Source organism: Melospiza melodia, chromosome 2 (genome assembly GCF_035770615.1).
Source record: "Melospiza melodia melodia isolate bMelMel2 chromosome 2, bMelMel2.pri, whole genome shotgun sequence".
NCBI lineage: Eukaryota > Metazoa > Chordata > Aves > Passeriformes > Passerellidae > Melospiza > Melospiza melodia.
The window spans coordinates 92,398,652-92,423,152 of NC_086195.1; the positions used below are offsets into that span (position 1 = coordinate 92,398,652).

Genomic DNA, 24,501 nt, shown 5'->3' on the forward strand with positions numbered 1-24,501 from the left:
TTAAATAGCAATCTGGATATCAACATAGAGCACAGATGAAAAATAAAGCATATTCCCTGTTTCACATATATTTAGGGACATGCAGTTTTATGTTTATAAATAGGAATATCTGAATATAAGGAGTAAAATTTAGCATCATAAAGTTAAAATAAAAATTATTTTAACTTGGAAATTGAAATAGATTTTTTCCATGGGAAATGAATCCACTTAATTTTAGACATTTTTAATGATAGAGCTGCAGCAGCTGGTATGGAATTTATTGGTAATCTTAATTATACTATAAGCTTTACTCTGAATCCCCTTTAAATTTGAGGCACTTCAGCTGAGGTGGACAGGTTCTCCCTCTGGAGGCCTTCAAAGGCATCTCCCTCTCTCTCTTGACAAGGTAGGAAACTTGGTTGCACAACAGGTGGGCTCCTGCATGCAAACTCAGCCTAAAGATGTTCACCCTCTCCTTCCTATTTTCCATCACCCATACACTGACCTGTATTCCACCCCCTGTCAGCTATGGCGATTCAATGAAATAACTGAATTTTTTAAAAAAATAATAATTTTTAAGTTATTTTCATTCCAGATCATATCAAAGATCTCATTTACAAAGAAGAGCATAAAACTGCACCAGCATAATTAAGAGAAGCAAGTGGCAACACCAAAATAAAACAGAATTTAAAGAAAACAAACCAAAAAACATCAAAGCAAAGCACCATGGGAGGCATTAATTTGTAAGGCCCTTCCCACTCAGAATATTGTATGATTCTATGATTCATCTCTGAATGCAGATACCAATAATTAGTACAATCAGTATGGTTTCACCACCCCAGTAATTTGAGTGAAAACATTGCAATGAAGGCAGAAAAGAAAAAGAACTTGCAAAACCTCACTTGAAGTCAGAGGAAAGTGCAATTCCTAATGGTTTTGCAAAACTCTGCACAAACCATGGAAAAATGGTAAGCTGCCTGATAAAATATGCTCTTCAGTGAAGCTGAGATGAGGAAAAAACAGATGGAATTTTCAAACATATTAGCAAGTCATGCAACCTCATTAGTTAAGTAGACTGGAGTAACTTCTTTAGCAAGGCAGACATATCAAACACAGGACTAGGAAAAGCTCCATTGTATAATGGACTAATTAGTCTTCATGGCTTTGATACAAGTTTGAACTAACCAAAAGCTCCTGCAAACAATGCAATGCATTTACTTGTGCACTTTTTTGATGGATTTATTTCAGGTTTTCCCTTTGTTTCCTTATCCAGCATTTTCACTCTACATCCTAGCAAGCGGATCCTCCATAACCACATAAGCATCATAGAGACAACCCATGTGCTAAATCTGCCTTAATCTTTGGGAAGTCTGTCTCTTCATCTATATGACAGTACATAAGATATGATAATATAGACCTTCCCCTCCTCCTGTGGGGATACTTCATTGATTCCAAATGGGTTTCCCATTTTTACAGTATTTCTTGCAGTACTCATATGGGAAACTTAGTCAAGACTGAGATGGGAATTTTTTTTCTTTGATTTAATTTTATGTTTAGTACTTTACAGTTTTTTACTAGAAAACTTTAATGAAATTAACAATTTAAAGAAGATGTTTTTGATTATGATATTGAGAGGACATGTCTGCTTCACAGCAATGCAGACAGAATCTGCATAATAATAGACATCAATAAACCAAACCTATTTAATTGTTTAATACTATACAATGCTAAGAGTTGACATTTAATAGTCACATTTAAGAGTAACGAAGGTAAAAGAATGCAGCTGTGTGTTCAACAGGCAACTTATCTTGCTTCTTTGTGCTTTGAAAGTAAAGTATTTTAAACTACCAATTTATCTACTAGCACACATCAGTAAGTATTCAGCAAAATAGTATAAAACTCTCCTTGACAGGTTCTAAATACATGTTCCAACAACGTCAAGTACATAGTTATTTCAGTAACATAAGATTTAAAGTATCTGACTTTTGTGTAAAAAGATTCAAGAGAAAGCTGATGATCTAGCTGTTGCCAAAACGTATTTTTTAATTGACATAATAATTAGGCAAATTAGTATGAAGGCAGCCACAAACCATGCATTTCTCTTGTAATAACTCATTATGCAATGTTTTACACTAAACATGCATCACTAATCATTTTCATCATCATAAAAATTTGGATCAAAATAAAACTAGGATAATATTTTTGTACCTCCAGCAGCAACACAAAGATGTAAGTTTGATTTCTGCACAGCAATATTCTGGATCTTTGCTATTATTGGTGAGTATGAAAATTTTGAGAAGAAAACAGTATGAGCAAGAGGTTAAAATAGTTTCAGGTAAGTGACATTTATATAGCTCCAATAAAAGAAAATATAAGAAGACATGTTCTACACAAATAACAAAATGTCCATTTCATATTACTAAGGTAAATAAGGTACAGATAATGACATACATTACACAGAGAAAGACAGACAGATTAATACAAAAATATAATAAAAATGACAATTAACAAAACATAAAGCATTAATAGACATAAAACCAGAAGAGCTGAGAAATACTGAAACCAGTGGGATTCCAACATATAAAACACATGTGATTATAAACCACATCTGTTTTAGAATAAATTATGCTCACTGCACAAGTTTACTGAATTTATTTTACTGCTCATATTAGCTCAGTCAAAATCCATCATACTACAACACATTTCCCTTTATAGAGAAGTCTGATTTTACAGATACACACCTAAGAGTTAACAAGCTAAATATTCTTACGATACTTACTGCTTCACTGATTCTCTAGAGCTATGTCTTCAACAAAAACAAAAGTCTAGTCTAACTCTTATTTCCCAGGAGTTTTCCCACATATCTGCAAAATAGAAGATTTCACATATGTACTGTGGCTATTCTGCCTCTCAAGGTTTTTATATGCCACTGCCCTCAGTCAGCTCTATTACTCGCCACATAATCTAATATAGAAAGAATTCACCCGATTGGTTAAACTGCAGAGCAAAATGCTGCTATATAAAGCAATATTTTGAGCTTCCAGTTTGGGATGTTTCATGAGCACAACACTTTGAAGGAAAAGAGAATTTCCATCTACAAGTAAATAAAAAGCTACACTCCAAATATTTTCAGTTATTTGAGATATTTTTAAACATCTGCATTTCTTATCAGCATTGACATAGTTCAGCCTGGAGGGAAACATGAGATAGAGCCATCCAGGAGTTTGAAGGAGGGAGCAGCCACTCCTGCTCATCCTCACTGCCTGCCCAGGGGGTCAGGTTAAGAGATGGGGGGGTCATGAAGAAAATAAATGAAACACAGAAAATAAAGCATTTCTGCTTATCTCCCAGCAGCTTTCATGTTCCTACAAAAACCTCCTTGCAATGACCTCTATCCCATGGGTAATTTAAGGACTGAAATATGAAAAGCACAAGTGACACAGGTAGGAACCCAAAATATAGAAAAGGGAGGATAATGACACATAGGAAGAAAAAAGGAGGGTGGAGGCAATGACACAAGTGACTGAAGTCCAAATGCACTGGAGTGAAGGATGGGTATGAAGAAGCATAAAAGCAATATGAAGAAGTGAAAATACTGTAATATTTACAGAACAAAAGCCCTCTGCTTTCCCAGGTCACCTCAACCACTTGACACAACACCTTAACTTGTCTACACATCCTAAGAGCTTCTGTTAACATCTTTAACTAGTGCCCGTATTAAGAAAAAAAAATATCTTTTCTTGTCTAAATCAGGAGTTGATTAAAGCAACCTTCTAATAAAGAAAAAGCAATTATTTATATTCCAGCACCAAGGAATAGCACTTGCCTTTGTTCTCATTAAACATGCTTCTTCTACACATATTACCTATTTACTTATAGACAAGGAAAGTAAAATTGCTCAGGTGTTCCTTACAAGATATATTTTCCCTGTTTTGCAAATAACAATTTTAAAGCCTAATATACAGTGCTTGCCTCTGCAGAAGTCCTCTGAGCTCCTAACTCTGGTGTAAATTCAATTCATTGATGTACTTAGTAAATGAAAATGCAATTCAGTTTCCCATGTTATTTTGATTCATACCTTCCATAAAGATATTAACAAAATAAATCACAAAACACTTGACACTGTACTTCTACACATCACTCTTAAACTGGTAGAACTACCCTATTAGAAGTCATTTTCATGTAGCAGGAAAGGGCATGAGAAAGATTAGATCTGTGAGATTTGCCTTGAACAGAGAGTGAAAACCTGACTGTGAGCATTCAGAAAGTTATTTGTGATTGAATTGCTCTTGCTATCCAAATACACAACTACCTTGTTTAGGTTCTTATTTAACCAGCTTCTAAGGTAATTAATTAATACAGTGTTCTAGGAGGTGACCTAAATGCTAGGTAGGATTTGGTAACTCCCTTCCTACTGAGCACCAAACCCGTCACCTTTTTGGAAGTGGAATAGATATCTCCAACTATTTGGAGTAGATATGTACATTACAGCAGAAGAGAATGAATGGCTACTACACACCCAACCTAAGTTACTGTGAAGAGGGATGAGGGAAGGAGCAATATCCTACAGAAATCCCCAACATCCATCAGGCTCCATGTTAGCAAGACCCATTGCTGACTAAAAAAAGTAAAATCTGGCCAGGTAATAGGAAGTGATGAAAAATAAAAGGGAAGCCCAAAATATGGGGGCTGCAAATGAGAGTGATTGCTTTGGAGAAGCACCTTTTTTTTCCACTAGATATAGAGGGAGTGTGGGGAACAAGTTAGAAGACTAACCTGGTATCGGTGAAATGAAGAGACACGAATCCCATCTTAACTACTCCTTCTAGAGATTAAAGAAGAGATAATCCCATTCACAACACAAAAGCTGCATTTGCCTGTATTACTTTATGTCAGCTGTATGTATTGCAAAACTTTTATGTAAAACTATTTGGTTTAGCAAAATAGCTTTTTAATTAATCTTTCATATAGCTTTCCTGACAATCCATTTTCACCTCAAAAAGCACTATGGTTTTATATTCAGACAGACGGTTAAAAGCATTTCAGATGACAGATATTATCTATATTTATTTGCATCATAAAGCAATTTCTTGAAGGCAAAGCATTATAAAAGATAATGAAAAATGTATTAATATTTGCATTTATGAAGCAATTATTTAAAAAACCTTCTTAATAAATGTTGCATAGACATGATATGTGGACAATGTGAACCTAAGTGGCAGAAGGTTTAGCTGGAAAATTATATAAATCAAAAAATAGACTCCTTTGTCTCAAAGAAAACCCCCCCAAAAATCCATAATTTAGACTCTTTTCCGCTGTTACACTGTTTGTTATCTGTAACAAAACAGATGACGATCTGTTTTGTTCAGTATCACCATTATTACCAGACACCTTTCCAGATACATCTGCTGTACCTCAACTCTGAAGATTATTAGTTCATTACTTTATTAGAGAAGCCTAGGAGTAACCAGGTAAAGAGAATGTAGTTCATTAGCAGCTCTGAATAGAATATATACTGATTCAGTGTTACAACATGTAAAGTGAATGGAATTAAGGAAAGCAATTTTAGATAATGAAATTTTAAATACTTTATATTCTATTAAGTTGCTTCCAGACTCCATTGGACAAAAGACAGACAGACAGAACCAGCTATAGAGTTAATTATCCCGCTTTCAGATCTTTCTAGTGAAATAGCCTGTTCTCTTGATAAATTGATTCACTGAAGTAATATTAAGGTTTGAAACTAAGAAGTCCATTGAACTGCTGAATTATGGCTCCATACAGCTTTTTCTCAGAAAACTTATGGTTCTGGTTTTGATAAATTTGTTGGACAAAAAGCTACAAAGTGAAAAAAAAAAATCCCAATGAAGTGGAGCGATTATTAAAAATACACCTATTTCAAGGTCATCCGTGAGTTTTTACTGCCATCCAGTCCCTGAAGCCATTGACACATTCACTGGATAAAAATGCTGGGTGCTGCCAAGGTATATTGTTTATTGGCACAGAGAACAAGAACTCAAATGAGTAGTTCCATCAGGTATGCATTCAGCATAAACCAAACATCATTCGCAATGAAATGATGTAACAAATGTAGAAGCTAAAAGAAAACCAAGCTGTGGAACAGAAGCAAGCACAGCGTTCCCAATAACAGGGATGGGAGGAGATTCCTAGGGCACTAACTCAGGACACAGCAGTAAAATACTGAGTGCAGAGTGTGCCACTGTTCTTGAATCATTACTTCCTCTGACACTGTCAAAGGTTGGCTGGCACCCGCTCCTGACAGGTGCGGGAATGCCACAGCCAATGCCAGTCCAGCCCAGCTGACTCACTGTGACAGGTGCTGCCCATCAGTTCCCCCAGAAAAGGGAAGCTGACCTCTCCAACCACGCCACTCATAGCTGAGAAACAGAGAGGAACCTTAAATGCCTGGCAGATGCCCAGCGAACGTGCTGCATCCAAAGGTCATTCTCTGGAGTCATCTTATTGAAAACTCATGGACACTTACTCTACATGCATTTCTCCGGTTAAACACTTCCAATAGAAGGTGTCTGTGGACACAAAACCAGGACTAAGGACATTTCACAAGTCCCTCAAGAAACTGAGGTTTCAAAAAGGGTAGCCAGTTCTTACCCTGCCACTTTTGTTTGCAAAATCAAAATCAAAGTTCTCTTAAAGCAACTATGCTCATGCAATAGAAGTGATCTCTTTTTAATTGTTTTTCCAATTAATTGGTTTTCTTCATTTCCTGTGAGGATAAGAGGGTCATACTCTCTATCATACCCATGAATTCGCCAAGATTAAGAACTTCCATTTACTTCAGTCACTAAAATTCACAAGAAGCTGTTCACAAGGAAAGATTAAAGGTTTGGGGACTGAATCACTGGGACAGATCTACAGCGGTCTTTTGCTGGTAGTCTGGGAGCTCAAAACAAAACAGACATCATCCCAACATCCTTTCCAGCAAGAAGTCTTTTGATCTTCCTGTCATGGAACAGTTCAGAAGCTTCATAATGATGTAGAAAAAACCTCTCTTTATTCCACTCCAAAACCCATATAAATCTGGCTCTCTCTCCCCTTCCCAAGGGCTTCTATCTTGCCTCCAACTTCTCTCACAAATCATAAGATAAGCCAGAGTTGTGTATGCCCTGATGGGTAAACAAACAGATTTTCCATGTGATGACTTTGTAACAGACTCTCCAGACATGCTGTTCTCTCTTTTGGGGAATGCTTTCTCTCAAGAGGAGTATCCAGGTTGTCCTTTGGGATTCCTAAGTTTGTCATAGCTGCCTCTCCTTCTTCTTGCCTGGGAATGGAAAAGCTTTTGAACTTAGCCTAAACAGTCACAAACTGATGTTTGGTAGAATAACAGAGCCATTAGCCAGCCAGCCTCCACCTCCTTTTCCTACAGGTGAGCATAGCAAAAACCACAAAACAACTCTGAACCCTGGAAATAATACTTCATTATAATGTATAAAAAAACTTTAAATAGTGAAAATTCAGAACTACCAAGTGAAACATTTAAAAGCTTTGCATGCAAACCTCTCCCCAGTTCCTAAAAAGAGGTAAGGGTAAATCTCTTTGTAGTTTGGCAATGCTTAGGGCTTTCCTTGACTGAACATGTTCTTCAGAAGCCCTTCTATCTCCTTCCATCATTTCTGTGGACTCCTTGTTCTCCTGCAATTTAACAAAAACTAAAGGTACCAATTGCCCTTCCCCTCCACACTCCTGACCAGGAAACAAGACACAGAAAACGGTAAGCAAACTGTCTCCTCTCCTGTTTCCCACATTCTCATTCATCTGAGGAAAAAATAGGCAGTATTTGTACAGGTAACTATGAATAAATCAATTTAAATACTTCTACCATCTGTCATAGTGTTTCTTGTTTCCTAAAGCAGTAAGTGATCTGAAAATCTGATATAAGTTGGCTCTTCTTGGAGGTCCAGAAACTACTTGTGAGAACTTCTGAGAAGTATGCTGTTCTTTGACACCATGAAGAGGTGTCAAAATGGATGTTAAGTCTCCCAAAGCAATAAGTTTCATACCTTCATTTTCATAGCAATCAAAATCTCATCTCTGAAGAAATTACTGCTTTCAGGCAGCCCATATATTAGCAGGATGTGAATATTAGCCTTGTCCTTGAACTCAAATTTCTGTTAAAGGCAAAATAAAGTTACTTGTTTTATTCTCCATCTTCTGCTTCATTCATGATAACCAGCTGCTTTAAACACTCAAATTTTCAAGAGCATTCAGCACCAACAAGTCCCATTAAGGCATGCAAATAAGTTACTTTGGATGTGCTGGATGCTGAGAGATCTTGAAGAGCTGACCCAACTACTTCTTCTGTACTACTTGACATACTGGTCACTGGATTTAAAGATGACATTGGCAGACAGACAGTGCACTATTTAGGAGCAACTTTGATTGTTAGGCACACAGGGAGAGTGGTTCTGTTGTGGTACAAAAATGCCTTTTGAAATTATCCACTCTTCCACATATCTCTGATCATAAGTGTTTAAGTTACATACCTTGTGCAGACTTCCATACTGAAAATAAAATAAACTTCCTGAGTACCCTCATTTTTCAAATACTTCCACAATTCTTCCTTGGTTATAGCAGGTCATGAAAAAGACACTTGTTCTTCTCTCTGTACTTTTGATACTAAAACACTTGGGAGTGGTCGTTATTGAATGACTGAAGAGAATATGCCACAATTAAAATAGCACATCTTTTCCTTCTGGGCCTTTCATTAGGAAGGTAAGAATTCACTTTCTTCTGAAAACTAAAGGGGAGACATGGACCTTCCCAGTTGTTGTCATGGATACAGCTGCTGAGAAAAATGTCATTGTACCCCTGCAGATAAACGTACGTGACAACTGCTTGGAATATTTGGTGGTAAAGCACCACAGATGTTAAGCATTCTCACATGGCCACCAGACTCCTCTTGAAATGTAAACTAATTTTTTTTTTTTAATTAAAGAAAAAAGGAGAAAAAGTTTATTTTTAAACATAAAGGTTATAGCATGAAGGAAAAAAAGGCTAAGCAGTTAAAAAAAATGTTGGCACTTTCATAGTTCATGATGTCATGGAGGAAAAAATATTATGGAACAATAGTGTGAGTAAAGGATCAAGTGTCAGCCCAATTTCGGGTTATCTGGATTTTGTCACTGTGTGTTATAACAGTGTTGTTAGCGACAATAACTGTATTTCTTAGGTCAAGGGACAATTAAAAACAAAACAAACAAATAAAAAAGGCAACAAACACACATTGGAAAACTCTGTACCAAGGAAGTTCTTATCCTGATTAAACCACCTCAAAGTGTCAACATTTCTATTTGGACTAGGGCACTTTGAATCTACTTTTGCTTGAGCTTTACACTAAATCTTTATGGGGACACAGGTTACAAGAACATGAAGAGTCCTAAAACAGGAGTTCTGAATTCAGGAGAATTGTAGAGTCCTAGAACAGCTTGGGTTGGAAGAGAACTTACGGATTATCTAGGTCCAACCCCCCTGCTATTTTCCATTTCCAGTGATCTCAGATCCTGAATGAAGGAAAGTGATTACCAGGATGCTTCTGGAGTGTTGCTGCACAATGCTTAGTGGTATTTCATTGTACCATACAGGCAGTAAAAGGCAAATACTGTTCCTACACAGAACATGTTAAGCTTTGGATTCTCTTCTCCTGGTAAAGTGGAGGTACACAAATCCCTCCTCATGTAATCTTTCAGTTAACACACTCCTAAATAAGCAGAGAGAAGGGAAGGCAGGGTACTCTTCCAGCAATCATTACTTTGAGTGAGGGAGCAAAACACCAAAGGCTGGTTAGGATGAAGAAAGGCGAGTTTGGTTGTGACACAAACAAAGACAAGCAAAAAAAAAAAGAGGAGGAGTAGAAAACAGGCCTGCAAACAGTGTAGAACACGTCCCCTCAAAATGAGGAGCTAATTCAGCACTGTGCAAAGACCAAAGAAATAAGGAAGCAGAACTGACCACCCTGTTATAAATCTCTCCTCCTAAGTATTTTGGGACTGGCCTAAACAATACAATGCTGTATTTTGAAGAGATATGTGAGCTATTGCTAAATGAAGCACGTTGGAACTGGAAGCAAGATAACTGCTTTAGTATGACGTAACACCCCAACTAATTAGCTCTGTTAGGAACAAAGCCCAGGAGGGCTGCACAGGATCCAGAAGGCAAGCAGTTCATTTAGGGCTACCAAGGGCACCTCACTGTGGCACTGCTCTCCTCAGAGACACCTACTAGGCATTATCAGCTGAAGCGGTAAAGCATGATGCAATAAAAATCATCATCATCCCCACCACCACATGTAGACGTACAGTTTTACTGGAGAAGTAGTTGTGAAGTACATGCTGTAAAAAGAAAGGTGAGAGCGTCCACTTACACCCCAAAAAGGCTGGTTGTTTCACCAAAGTTGGAAGAGTGCCTCCTTTTGATGAGCAGGCAGAGCACAGATCCTGCCCAAGCACAGATTCTTACACTGCTACTTTCACCAGAGGTGTTCTGCCATATCTGACAGTCATCACTGTGGCCCAGCATCCTACCCTGGTGTTCACTGCAACACAGGCCCTTTGAAGCTATCCAGTTGCTTCAGAAAAGAAAAGCCACAAGAACAGAAAACAACTTCAAACAGCCCACTCATGGCAGGTCCCACGAGACTACTACACCTTCCCTGTTTGTGTAGCAAATGATTAGGGTAATAAATGTTTTAAAATCAAAACATGTTCTTATCCTCAAAAACATATAAAGCTTAGGACATCATCATTTCACTCCTGAAAGATGGAAAGGGGTAGCTGGATTTTTAAGATAAGCAGTCATGTTTTTCTATTTGGCCTCCAACAGTAGTAATTAGAAATACACTAAATTAATGGAAGAGCCCTACCTGAAAAAAAAAAAGGAAAACAAACAAGGAGTGTCTCAGAAGCTACAGATTGCAGAAAAATAATGAAAAATTTCAGAGAACAAACACTGCCCTCAATAATGTCCCTTTTAAGATCCACCTACAGAATAAAGCCTTTCCTGTAAACACTTCTCTTCCTGGAGGAGAGCTGTCCCAAAGCCATTACAACAGGCAATACCTGATATGGAGCTGGACATGGAACTCCCACAGGTCATTTTCCTGAGCAAGTTGCCCCATGGTATTTCTGGGTACACATGTGCAGTGGCCAGAAAAATCTACAGGCACATAAATCCTGCTGCTATTTGCCATAAAATTTTGCAGTGTGATCTGTTTACTATGAGCGCAGGTTAGGTGCATACTAAGAACTCTGCACAAAGCACTAGAATCACACTTCTCACCCCTTATTTCTACTCCAGAGATACTTTTTATTTCTGTGTGTCTGGTTGTCTGTCTGAAGCAGGGGCTTACATACGAGTGATTTAAGTACTACATCCCTCCTTGATGATGCACTGAACACCCTCTCTTTCACTAAGCCTTTACCTAAGCTTCTGTTGGCTGTGATGACACATGAAGACACCCTTAGAAGCTGTAAGAGCAGTCCTGTTCATTGGCAACATTATGCCCCTGTCGAGGCCCAAAAGACTTAGAGGTCACTGAGACAGACAGTTAAGTTAAGCATTCATAGGGATGTGTACTTCCAGGACTCCAAGATATTGCCCCAAAAAATGTGTTCTTAAATTACTTTCTTGTTTGCAAACAATCCTCTGCCTCTGCTTTGATCTACCTTCAAAATGAAGCTGTTCCACACATTAAATTCCATTTCACCTGCACTGATGAAATGTGCAGAGTGTCCTTCGCATCCTGCACTCTTTTACATTGAAGCTTTTAGGAACGTTAAGCAGATCTATCCCCATTGTTCAAACCCAGGATGCTGACATATCAAATCAAACTCTCCTCTATGCAACTTGTGAAAATAACAAAGATAACCTCCCACCAATGCTCAGGCAGCTGCTTGCCTATATGCAATGAACCCAGCACAGGTTGCCAAGAGACTGCAATGATGAGCAGTGTTTTTTCCTGAATACTCTCAATTGAGCTTTCACTATATATTATCTCTGAGCAATAAAACAAGCAAGACCACATTCTTGTTTCAGTTTAGAATTCATTTTATTACCAATATATAAAAGGACAATTTTATTTTTATCAATTAAGAACATCACAGTATCTCTGTTAAAACTGAGAATAAGCAATTTTCAGATAGCATGTATAGAAATTCCCCCTGAAAGCTCCATTCCCTACAGTAAAAATTAAGTGCTGATTCAATAAAATTTAGGAGGCTCTAAAGAACAGAAAAACTAAGTCTATTATAAGATACTGCTAGTCATTGTCAACCTTTCCATCAAAGAATAGGGCAATTAGAAATTAAAACAAAAGCCACCATTAAACCTTAGGTGTCAGAACATTTTTCCTTATTTGCAACTATCAAGATGAATAATAATTTTATACACTGTGTACTACTTAAAGAACAAAAGCTCTTTTAGATGTGTTTCTAATACAACATTGCATGAATTCTTAGGCCCTAATCATTTATCAAAATTTTCAAGGAAAATTCAGTGCTACCAGCTACCTTTTTGTCCCTGTGGATACTGCATATTTTTTGTCATATTACTATAAATTTATTTTTGTTTAAATTACATTACATATCTCTCCAATGAAACAAAAACACAGAAGTGCTTTTCCATACATGACAAAATTCTGCACACACCAAGAATCAGAGGTTTAGTATTGCTTAACTCCTTGGGGAGAAGAGCAGAAATCACTATTTCTCCATCATCATATGCTGTGGTAAAACTGATGAGTGGTGTTAGCAACAACCGACAAAGTTTATGCAGTGAAGGTCAAACAAAATGAAAGATGAAGCTTGGGGTCAAGCAAAAGACATATTCTATCAACTAAACTGCACAGCTTGAAAAGCTTGATAACCATTTCCATGATAAAAAACTTACCAGAGGGAAAGCATTAAAGTATAACCAGAACATGAATGACCAAGAAGTCAAAAGTCTACATTTTATCAAGTCCTAGTGCCACGCATTTTGTTGCTGCATTTATTTGGGTCCTTTTCTGTACCATACTCATGACTTCTGAGTCATTTGTCACCACCTCTAAGAGGTGAATATCAACCTCCATGGCCAGACCCAGTGATGCTGGAAGAATGGTGAAAATTATGTAGCACTATCCAGGCACCCTCAACTGTACCTTTGTCAAATCCTAGGTCATCAAATGTGATACAGAATTAAACCAGAAACAAACAAATAAAAAAATAAAAGGGGGCAATTATTTAAATTCTTACAATTTCCTTTTACAGCACATCCCAGCTTTCCCAAGCCCTGAGTCCCTCTTCAAAATCTAGCTTTCAAATATTAACTAAATCAGCATACAAACAGTCTCACAGCAAATAAATCACAGCCATAGTAGGGAGACATTTCAAAAAAAGCAATCAGGACAGGGAGGTTTAATGTCGAGAGAGGAGAAAGACTTTAGACCTTGATAAGGCATGACATAATTCCAAGCCATTGATCTGCAATCATATAGCTGTATCTGTAATGCAAACAACAAGTAATTTAGAATGCTCTTAATTAGGTGTAATAAGTGTACACTGGCACATTACTGAATCTATAAATAGAGAGCAGCCACATCATCTCACTCCTGCCACATGTTATGAGGTATGGGAGGGAAAAAAAAAGGCACTTTACTTTTGTAAGACCTTCCTTAAATTTGTTTTAGTAGTGGGTTTTTTTGGCAGGAGGGGGGTGTTTGTTGGGTTTTGGGGTTTTTTTGCTCCTGAAGGTATTTAATCAGGCCTTTAAATACTGACAAATCTTCCCCAGCAGACACAGGTTATCCTCATCAATTGTGTAAAAGGAAGAGAGAATACCTAATTTGTAATAAATCAGGAACCACAGAATATCGATCTGTAAGACATTCAGAGAGAGACAGCTCTGGGCAACCAAATGTTGCCTTGAACACCTCCCTGCTCTGAGCATGGGGGTGGGACAGATGACCTCTCAAAGTGTCCTCCAACCCAGATTACCTTTGTGATCCTGTAACATTCGTAAACTTTTTTTTCTATAAGAAGTCCCTCTCTATAACCTCTCACACTACACAGAGTAATTTAAACTGTAGATCAGCTACAAATAACCTTGGGATATATTTCAAAGAAAAGGTATAATCCTTTTTAAGAAAATTCAGCAGAAGCTCATATGCCTCTTGCCCTGGCTATGATTTGTGTTTATTTCTTTTTACTCAAATAGAAAAATACAAGATTTCCCTGTCATTTCCAACACCTCACTGTGAGACAACCTCTCAGGGACACAGATTTATCAAAATTTCAAAGGGTAATTCGAAATATGAGCCCTTTGTAAACCTGTTGGCAGCAGATCCCTGGCTGATGAAGGAGTAGAACCCATGATGTTAACTCTTTTTATCTCCTCCTCAATGGTGCACACACCAACCAACTATTTCAAATATGGTAAAAAAAAGAATTTTTTTTAAAGAGTGTAAGCAAAAAAAATATAAAGAATTGGTTTGCATGCACACACACACAGAACTACTGGGCTCTAAATACAGTTCCCTATGCAAGAAGTAAGATCATCTGAAGCACACACATGATCACAACTGTGGAAAAATGCAAAGCTTAAGGAAGCTAGAATAAAAATTATGTTTTGGTTTTTTTTACAAAAAAGCTATTCATGGCAGTTGCATTTACCTGGCAAGAGCAGGTAACATGAGATAATACACAAAAGCACTTTTAAAGACAGGTCTTTAAACATATAGCAGACATTGCCAGCACATTTAATAGCTTGCTTTTGACAGGAGCTCGTCACAAGTTCTGTACTTCAGTAGTATCTTCAGTTCCTTTCAAATGCTGCAGAAGAAGCAGAACAGAGTCTTGTAATGCAGCATGAGCAGCACAGAGAGAAAGCTGACAACCCTCTGAAGCCTGAAGGATTTTTTTTAATGCCTTTTATAGAATTACCAAGTCGGGCAAGGGAAAAACTTGTCATCTAGTAGACAGGATACATACACAGACCCTAACTTGTGCAACCTGCTTTTAAATTTCTGAAAGATTATTTGCCAGTGGATCGGGGACGGTTGGAGACCACCAGCCTAAGCAGCAAACCATCTCAGGTATAAATTTTATCTTAACTGCACATAGTTCTGAGGCACATTTTGGTCAATGTTCTCTCTACAAAATGCTAATCAGTGGACTCTGTACAGGTAAAAGTTCTTTCTTTGCTTCCAGAAGCACCACAGAATCATGTTTATTAGACCAACATTGTTTTATAACCAAATTTTAAAAAACAAACAAACCTACAAAAAAATCCAAGAGTCCACTGAACCACATGAAGAGGTTTCCTAAATTCTGGTTTCCCCCTGTAAAACCCACATAATGCAAACTTCTAGGTTATATGAAGGTTAGTTTGAACAAATTCACTCAGGGGAAAGAAAATCAAGTTTAATATCAGATAGATGGTTCTGAATGTTATTCCTGGTTTTGTCTGTAATGAGAAGCTGTGCAAATGGGGAAAATATTTTTTACTTGCTTGAAAGTTCAGATTTAATCAGAAACATTGGTTCTTCATCTCACACCCAAGTAAATCACACTAGCTCCCCATTACAGATCTGTATCCCTTTTGCATTCATCCCAGGCAGAATCCACATATTATAAATGCATCATTATATACAATAATAAAAAAGTACTGTTTACACCAAGAACACCACTATATTCTTTCAGATTCTTGACTCACAAGCCCCCTTTTACCCTTTGTGCTCTCTTTTATTCACTTTAATAGATCTCTGAGACTGAGGCCAATCAATGTTTGTCTAGAGAGTAACTCATGTGAAGCTCCCTGACGCTTCAAGCAAAAAATGACAATAGCTGAAAAATCAGCAAAAAGGGTGCATTAATTTTCAAGTCAATAGCTCCACAGTGAACCATCTGCTCCCAGGATTGATCAATGCCACTGAAGGAGGAGGCAGTGAAGGGTGAAACTATTAAAAGAAGCAAACTCATATCTGCACCCTCTCCAAGACTCCACACCCAACAAACTTCACGGTCTTTGGCAGTTACTCCCCTTATGGGAACTACTGGGAGAAATCTTGCAGAGGCATAGACTAAAAGGAAAAGGGATGCCACCCCTTCTCTGTTCAAATTCCTGAAGAAACCATGACAGCAGCAGGCAGGAAAGGAGGGAGAGAACACAAAGCAAGATGTCTCTATGGGAGCGTTAAAACAAACACAAAAGTATGTGCCCGTCCTCATGGTCAACAGAGAGTATGCACAGAGAGGAAAGAAGTCTCTGCCTGATGGGCAGCTGGGCCTGCTGGATAGCCATGCTGGTCCTCTCCAACATCCTCAGCTGAACCAGAGCACGCCACCCTTCTTACAAGCAGAGACACCACTGACCTTCCTCTCACTCCAGAGGATCACAGCAGCAGTAAGGACTACCAGCAGTCAAACTGAAGTCATTCAAGCTCAGTTACTAAATTTAAGCAACCACACAACAGGACATAACTGACCAGAGCAGCATGACAGTCCTTTAGAACCACTTAAATCTCTGCAGGCATGAAAAACCTCAGCAGATCTTCCCAGCAAGGAACTATGCCAGAAGTGCAAAATGACACTGAGGGCACAGCCGGCTCTCCTCGGCAAGCACATCTAGAAAGACCCTGGCAAGAGCAGGACACACATCCTCCTGCTGCCCACAGAGGGGCCTCCTGTTGCTTCCCACCCAGGAAATATATAGGGAGACTTGCCACCCACAAGCTACTACTCACTTTCAAAACCCTATTCAGGTTGCTAAGTGACAATAAAGTAGTGCAATCTCACACAATTCGCAAACCCCAAGCGCTTAAAGGCAAGGAAATGAATTGTCCAGATCATCATAAATCTCATGCTGCCCATCTAATAAACAAATAAATTCTCATGAAATGTAAAAGCTTGCTGAATTCATTACAATAATGCTAACTCTCCCAAGAGTACAAGCTCAGGTTTTGTTAATGTGCTTTCAATATCTACGTGGTGAAATACTCCTAAACAGGATACTATTCAAACAAAAAACTTAGCTAGAAAAATATTTTTTTACTTTCTTCTTAATTGTGCAATATATCATGATAATTCCTACATGGTAAAAGTTTTTAAAGTCAACTGTGATCTGACTTTATATACAAAATTTTTATGACCCACATCTGACGAGCACTTAAGCACCAGATTAACTTTAAGAAGTAATTAGTCACATAGAACTGTACAGGGTGACTGAAGTGTTTCAATATGTGCACAAATGCTGTACTAGAACAAATCTCTTAATTCATTTTAAATAGCATCTAATGTGGTGGTCTTATTTTTACCATATCAATGCAATATTTATTTGGAGTCAGCATTAAGCTTGTTTGCAGTGATAAATGCAGTGTTTACATTAAGAAAGAATGACACTTCTTTTCAGTATGATATAAAGAATATAATTCATGGATGTCCCCAAGCCAGACTTTTTTTTTTTTTTTTGTGCCATTGCTAACAAATTAAGAATCATGTCTTGAATTTAGTATTATACAGCTATGGTCACTGCATGTATTTAGTGCCCTGTTCTCAGGTTTTTAAAAGAAGATTTTGGAAAATGCAACTGATTTTTTCACGGCCAGAGGGGAAATGATAGAACAGCAATGTAAAAAGGCAGCAAATGCAAAGGTGAAAGAAAGAGCTCTCTCTCTTAATAAAGGCAAATTTCAGATACCAATGTATCAGACCAAACAAAAACACCAAACAAAACTAGCCATGCTGTCAACAACTTCAAGCAATCATTGGCATCATTTCCCCCTACTTTACAAATAATAAAAAAATCTCAAAAATGTAATGGCCAACCAGAACAAAATACTGGTCTTGTGGTTCCCTTGCAAGTAAGCTACTGAAGTGCTCTCACAAGACATCAAACTATGTCTTAATTATCCCTGTCAGAGGAAAACAGCCAAAACAGCATGACTACAGAGCATTCTTTTATACCCAAAACTCCATATTCTAAGCATCAATGAATCCACACATTACCTTCTTGCTTTGCTAAGATTTTGAGTTCTACAAAATATATATATAGATCCCTTACCAGAAGCATGGCTGGTCAGAATTCAAAGAAAATGAGAAGAACATTGTTTTAAAAGAAATATATATAGCCTTTTGGAGTGTTCCAGAGCAAGAACATTAGTCTAAGCTGCCTTTTATTGTCTTCAGCTAGTCAAGAGAATTTCAACAGTTCCCTCCAGAAAAAGGCTTTGTGATAGCCAAACAGACTTCTCTTTTAATCACTACTTCAAATACAAAACCACTGTAATTCTAGGTATTCTGCTCTAGACATCCAAAGTAATTTGGCTAGTCCAGCTAGTCATCCAGTAGTCATACAGCAGTCATACAACAGTGTTGCATCCTGCATTCTGACGTAGCTGCTGGAAACAATTCAAGATGTTTGCAAATGATCTATATAGCCTTACATGGATAAAGACCCAGCTATAGAATAGTCCTTTCTTGAGCTCTGGCATGGCTGCTCTGTGTCTCCAGGACTCTGCACATGAAGTCCACAAGATAAGGCATCTCTGAAAGGGATTCCCAGTTATCATTTATTCTTCAATAAGTTTCTTTTTTTGCTTCTTAAAAAACAGAAATTCTCCTTAAAGTACAAAATAAACTCAAAGTGTTTCACCCAATCTTTTTCACAGAAAAGCATTCTTCAGTTCCTTAGAACAAAGCAGAAAATAATCAAAATCTTGTATTAAAGATAAAAGTGTGATTATCTTTTTTCCACCTTCACAGTTCACCGAACGGGTGGGAGGAAAAAAAGGGTAATTCATGTTATCTCACAGTACAAAATAACATTAATACTTTAAAGATTCCAGGAAAAAAAAAAAAAAAAAAAAAAAAAACAAAAAACAAAACAAAAAACCAAATAAAACCACACCACAGAAACAAACACCAAAATACCCCACAAAAGCAACATTCTTTGAAGACCTGCTTGCAAATACCTACTGTAAAATGTTACAAGCTCCTCCTTTCTTGTACTTGGCCAGCAATTTAAGCATTGCCAATGTATGCATCACTAAAATGCCTTAGCAGATTTCATTTCAGTTTTATACAAACATATGTCAGAATCTGGAGTGGTAATGACCACTGTGCCTTAAATAGTGTAACTCTTTCCATTCTAACCCTGCCTACTTCTACATAGTATGTTCAGTCATTTTTAACTTCCCCAAACTATCATGTCTTTGCCTGAAAATTTCCTTTAATGGACTCTATTTTGAAAGCTTATGTAGACACACAGCAATTATGAGAAGCAACAAATATTGCACAGTATTTAATGACAGAAACTGGTTTGCTTTGTCCAGGCATACTCCAGAACAGAATAATGTGTGTATATATATATATATATATCCATATCAAAACTTAAATATATTGCCCTGTGAATACATATGTGTGTTGCACATATCAGGAATACATACTAATGAATATTTCACTTTAAAAATAGGTTTAAGACCCCAGGATGTGGTGAGAGAAACAAATTTGCCAGATTTTACAACAGTTGTGGGGAAAAAAAATTGCTGAGATATTTTACTAAAGATGGATATACAGTACATAAATTTAATGGCAGAATGAAAATAATGGAAAATACGAAGACTGAAGACAGATATCCTGTAGCACCCTTCAGTCTGTTCTGTGAACACTACCAGGTGCCAAGAACTTGAGGACGATTGCTGTGCACTTCCTCGCTAGTGACACTATTCATATCACTGCAGTTGCAGAGTACATTGCAAACTACATTTTGAAGTTTGCAAAGTGCATTTTGAAGCTGCGCAGAGTCACACAATCCTAATGTATATAAAGGATTTCCACTGGGGTAAACTTTGCTACCATGGCATTTTCCTGAGAACTTCTGGTGCATTAAAAAAATCGTGTTTCCTTAACCAGAAAGGAATGAACCACTACTTAGTTGAGTAAATTGGGAACCATTACAACAAGGAAAAACAGATCACATTGCAAAGAACGATGCTTGTGCATTTGAACACTGGTATCACACACAGCACTTTACATTTAGGTGAATTAACAAGCTAGGGTAAACTGAGAGAAATGTATACCAGAAACAAACAGGAAGAGACTGCTGGGACTTGGCACTGTCAAATGTCACCATATGGAAAAGGTTAGAAACTTTTTGAAGGCTCAGTTCCTAAATGGATGGTGTGAAGGCAAATAAAACCACGTTGGTGAATTTAATTAATTTACTTTTATTACTCCATAATGATTTAAGATCTCAAAAAAATATATGTTAATAACTCAGATAAGAAAATTCAAGTAACAACTCTTGCCATTTAACTAAACAACACTGTACTATCTCCACTAATTATAACACAGTCTTGCTTTACAGTATCTGCCATGTTACAGCAATTTCATTACTAACAAAAACCACTAGGGGTGAAGGAGAGGAAGAAAGCTTTATCCCACATACCTTACAAGTGCATTTATCTTACTCAATACACCACATTTTCTTGCATTTCCTGAATTGTACTTTCTGCTCCAGAATGTCTGCTTCATGCAAAAATAAACACAGGCCAGAAACTTAATGCAGATTTGAGAGCAAACCACATATCCAACAGAGGTTTTGCATTAACTGGATGTGGAGCCATTAAAATAGAAAGCTAGGTCAGTGATAAAAGTGCTACTCTTCATATGCAGTTTTTTATAGAGTACTCAAGACAAGAGTGGGAGCTGTAACTGTGCTCATCTAACAACTATACTTCCAAGTATCCAGGGATCTTTTCATTTATTAATTTTCTGCTGATCCTCAAGGTGAGGAGAATTCAAAGAGAAAAAGTGTGAGCTCTAATTTGAATTTCCCCTTCTCGACACATTTCTGCTATAAAGAACAGAAAAAAGGCCATCTTTTTAAAGAATGTGCTTTGCACTACAGCAATTAGCTTTAAAGCAACTAGAAGCCAGCTGATGACAGGCAGTTTTCAGGCTGTAGCCCCAAGAACTGAAGTCATCTGTTTAAGGAAGGCACTGACTCTGCCTGTCTTAACCAACATCTTAAAAATGAAGAAGCCAAATTTAACACACACATGGAGAACTTTCCATTACTTCAATCTCCAATGTAACCCTGCTTGTAACCCAGCATCATCATATATACTACTTCCAAACTGTCTGACTACAGTTTTCCAAAGTTATCAAAAATCCAAAATGTATATTCTTAAAATGTTTGTTGGTTTTGTTGGTTTTTTTACCAAGCCATGTTTTATGAGCTAAATATTCAGGTCATTCAAAATGGGGGGAAGGATAAGTAGACATTACGAAACCAAAAGCTGCTTCCATTAGGGATTTTGGCTTAAACATGCTCAAACTTCACAAGGTACCTGTCACCTATTTATTGACTAGTGTTTCCTCCATGGAACACATACAAACTCCCCAGATGCAAAAGCTTCCAGGATGACATTTAAAGATACTGGCTTTAATCTCACAGAAATCCTAATCAGTTTTGGTCCTGATTTCCCTAAAGGTACCTACTGCTACAGTGTAACTCTACAGCCAAGTATGGGGCTTTAGCAATCAGCTCCTAGTGACAAACAACATGTTGGCCTAAAGAATCGTCCTTTAGTCCTTTACACCACTACTTGTTCCCTCCTCCTCAAGTTGGCAGACACAAACACATGTTGATCTTCAAGTTTTCTGTTTGAGGTAATTAATAATGGCCACATTTTGACACAGATATGCTTTAAAGTATTGTTAAAATTTAAGAGATAGATATGCATAAGCTAAAATTGCATCCGTAACAGAAGTTACAATGATGTTCAGCCACATCACCAATCTGTTTTTCTTAGCAACTGACTGTAAAAGCAGTTCCACTGAAATCAAGCTAACAGCTTGCCAAGGAAGTTGCTATCCAGTGAGGGTAAGCTATGGCAAAACTGGACAATAGTCTTCTAAATAGAACTGTGAATCAATCATTAGCATATCACAAACAAGCAATAAACTTTGGTGTAATTACATCTGCCAATAGATTACTCTTGCTTTTCATCTTCTCATTCTCTTATTCACCCCCTGCCCTCAGTTACATAATTAATTGGTTTTATTTAGGAAGAAAAGAGCAAAGAGTAAAAACTGCCTTTGAGAACTACAGATGTTAGAAGTTTTTAGGCTTCTGTTTGTGCTAGTGAAAGGGGTTTGTTCTTGTACGTATATTTCCTAAATTTTGTTATACACACATTAAAAAAAATCCACTCCTGAGTGATTCTGTCTGCAAAGTATCACCATATGGTAGCTTTCACAAATGATCAACTGTACCAAAACATCTAAAAATAACATCTTCCTTAAGTAAAACAAAAACAATTACCAGCAGAGACTTTTGGGTATAGTTCTGAGCTAAGGAATCGATACCACGTCGCTGAAATGCTTCAAGTAAGTAAATAAGCAACCTCTGGAGAAAAATAGCACAGTCCTAAATGGCCCACGAGCATCAATGATAAATGTAATATACATGCTTTGGGTTCTTTCAAAAGTCTATTCTTAGATGTAAGACAAACCCAATCCATTTAATTAAAACCTTAGCTTACAAACACATCCACCAAGTAAGTGAAGCTTAACAAATCTAATTTGAATGAAAGGGACTAGCTGGGTAAAAGAGCAGCTCCCTGATGTTCCTTGCTCTAGTGGTTTCATGTAACCACTGATCACCAACTACTACAACAGCAAACATACAACACCCTTAAACTAAATGGGAGTTGTCTGTCTAAATATAGCTACTTTTTAAATAATGCATTGTGAGTTATAAAATAAAGTGCTACTGAATTATTTAACATGGGTCTCATCTTTAACAATGATATATCACTTTTAATTAAATTGAAAGGAAGATGTTTATATGTGGAGTTGCATATTATTGTAAGTTGCAACCAGTAAAGCAACATTTTAACTCCAATTATGTCAGCAGTCAGTTTTTCCTATATATATATCTGATTCACAGAAATAGAACTGGGACTCAAGCTAAGATAAGCAAAGCAAGACTTGCAGAGCTGTCTTAGATCTTCAGGCGATCCCAGTTCAGCATTCATTCACAACCTTCAGACACAGAATATCCCACCCATCTGTAACAGTTGGCAAGAATTGACTGGGACCTCACTCTCACCAACCTGTATCGACAACATTCACAATAGGCACGTTTTCCTTATGCAAGTATCAACCTCTTTGAGAGCAAACACTCAAATGCACTTAACACCACTACAGCTAATAAAGGCGTCGTGCTCTTTTAAAACGTCCTGAAGACACAAAAGGGTGTTAAAGCTGAAAGTTTGTGTAGAACTACGTTTCCAACACAATGCAACAGTTGTATATTATTTACTATAGTAACCTTTCAGCCAGGCCTAACGTTGTAAATGCAAAATTAACATTTAGCAACAAAATGGAATGACACATCTTGTTTAGAAGCTTTCAGGAAAAAAACTGCTTTCCACCTCAAATAACAGAGTAACATTACTGTTTAACAATCACTGTTTAAAGGTGGCTGCCTTTTGCACGTAGTGCATGGAGCAAAAGCCCAAGGGAAGAAAGCACCAACCGGACAGGACTTCACTAACTACTAACTTTAATGGGTGCTCTGTAGAGGAAACACCACCACATGACCTACTGTGTAGAAATCAAACCCTAAGTGTGATCAGTTCAGGCCTGCATGGAGTCACTTTGCCCCTCAAAACACACTCTTCAAGAAAAGCCCTGATCTTCATGTCACTGCATCAATAAGCTCTCCCCAAGGTGGGTTTGTGCAGACCCCAACACTGACTATGGACCACGCTTTGTAGAAAGTTCTACACAGCAAGTCTGTTTCATTATGTTTATGCTTTCAAATGCCTGCTTGTTGATTTTACAAGGGGGGGGGGGAAAAACTAAACAAACACACCATCCATGAAAAAAGTTAATTCCACCGGGACAACTTCGGCAGCCCGAGGCAGCCAAAAAAATTGCATTAACCTAAAATTTTGACAGCTGCTTTACGCATCCAGTGCCACGAGCGAGGATGTATAGAAGTTTACTTCTCTTTCCGCGAGGTGCCTTTCAAAGTGGAAGCCGCCTTTCCCTCCTTGGCGGCACTCCCGAAGAGGAGCCCGACGTGCCACCGCGGGCTCGGTGCCCGCCGCTCTGGCGTGGCGCACGGCAGCGGTCCCCGGGACCGGCGGTGAAGTAAAACGGGTGGGCGGCGGGTATGGAAAGTGGCGAGGAAGGGCTCGCTGAGCCAGCCCACCCGCGCCGCAGGGTGGCAGGGCGGGATCCCCGCGGCAGCGGTGCCCGCCGCCGAGGAAGAGGAGCCGGAGGGAAGGAGGGAGGGAGGGAGGCAGCCCGCCGCTTCCCCCACACCCAGGACGCCCGGCAGGGCAGGGCGGCTGCCGGGGCAGGCAGCTTCCCCTCCGGCCAAGCGGAGCGCCGCAGCCCCGGGGGGCTCTTCCTGCCAGCCGGGGACAGATGTGGACGCAACAGCTGGACGGGGAGGAGGGGAGAGGAAAGGAAGGAAGAGGCACGGTTGTCTCAC

At 38.2% G+C, this 24,501-nt stretch overlaps 1 protein-coding gene across 2 annotated transcripts in view; it reads right to left on the reverse strand.

Moving 5' to 3' along the window:
* DGKH (diacylglycerol kinase eta) overlaps positions 1-24,501 on the reverse strand; it is a 156,810-nt gene that overhangs the window by 125,557 nt on the left and 6,752 nt on the right. The window lies entirely within an intron of this gene.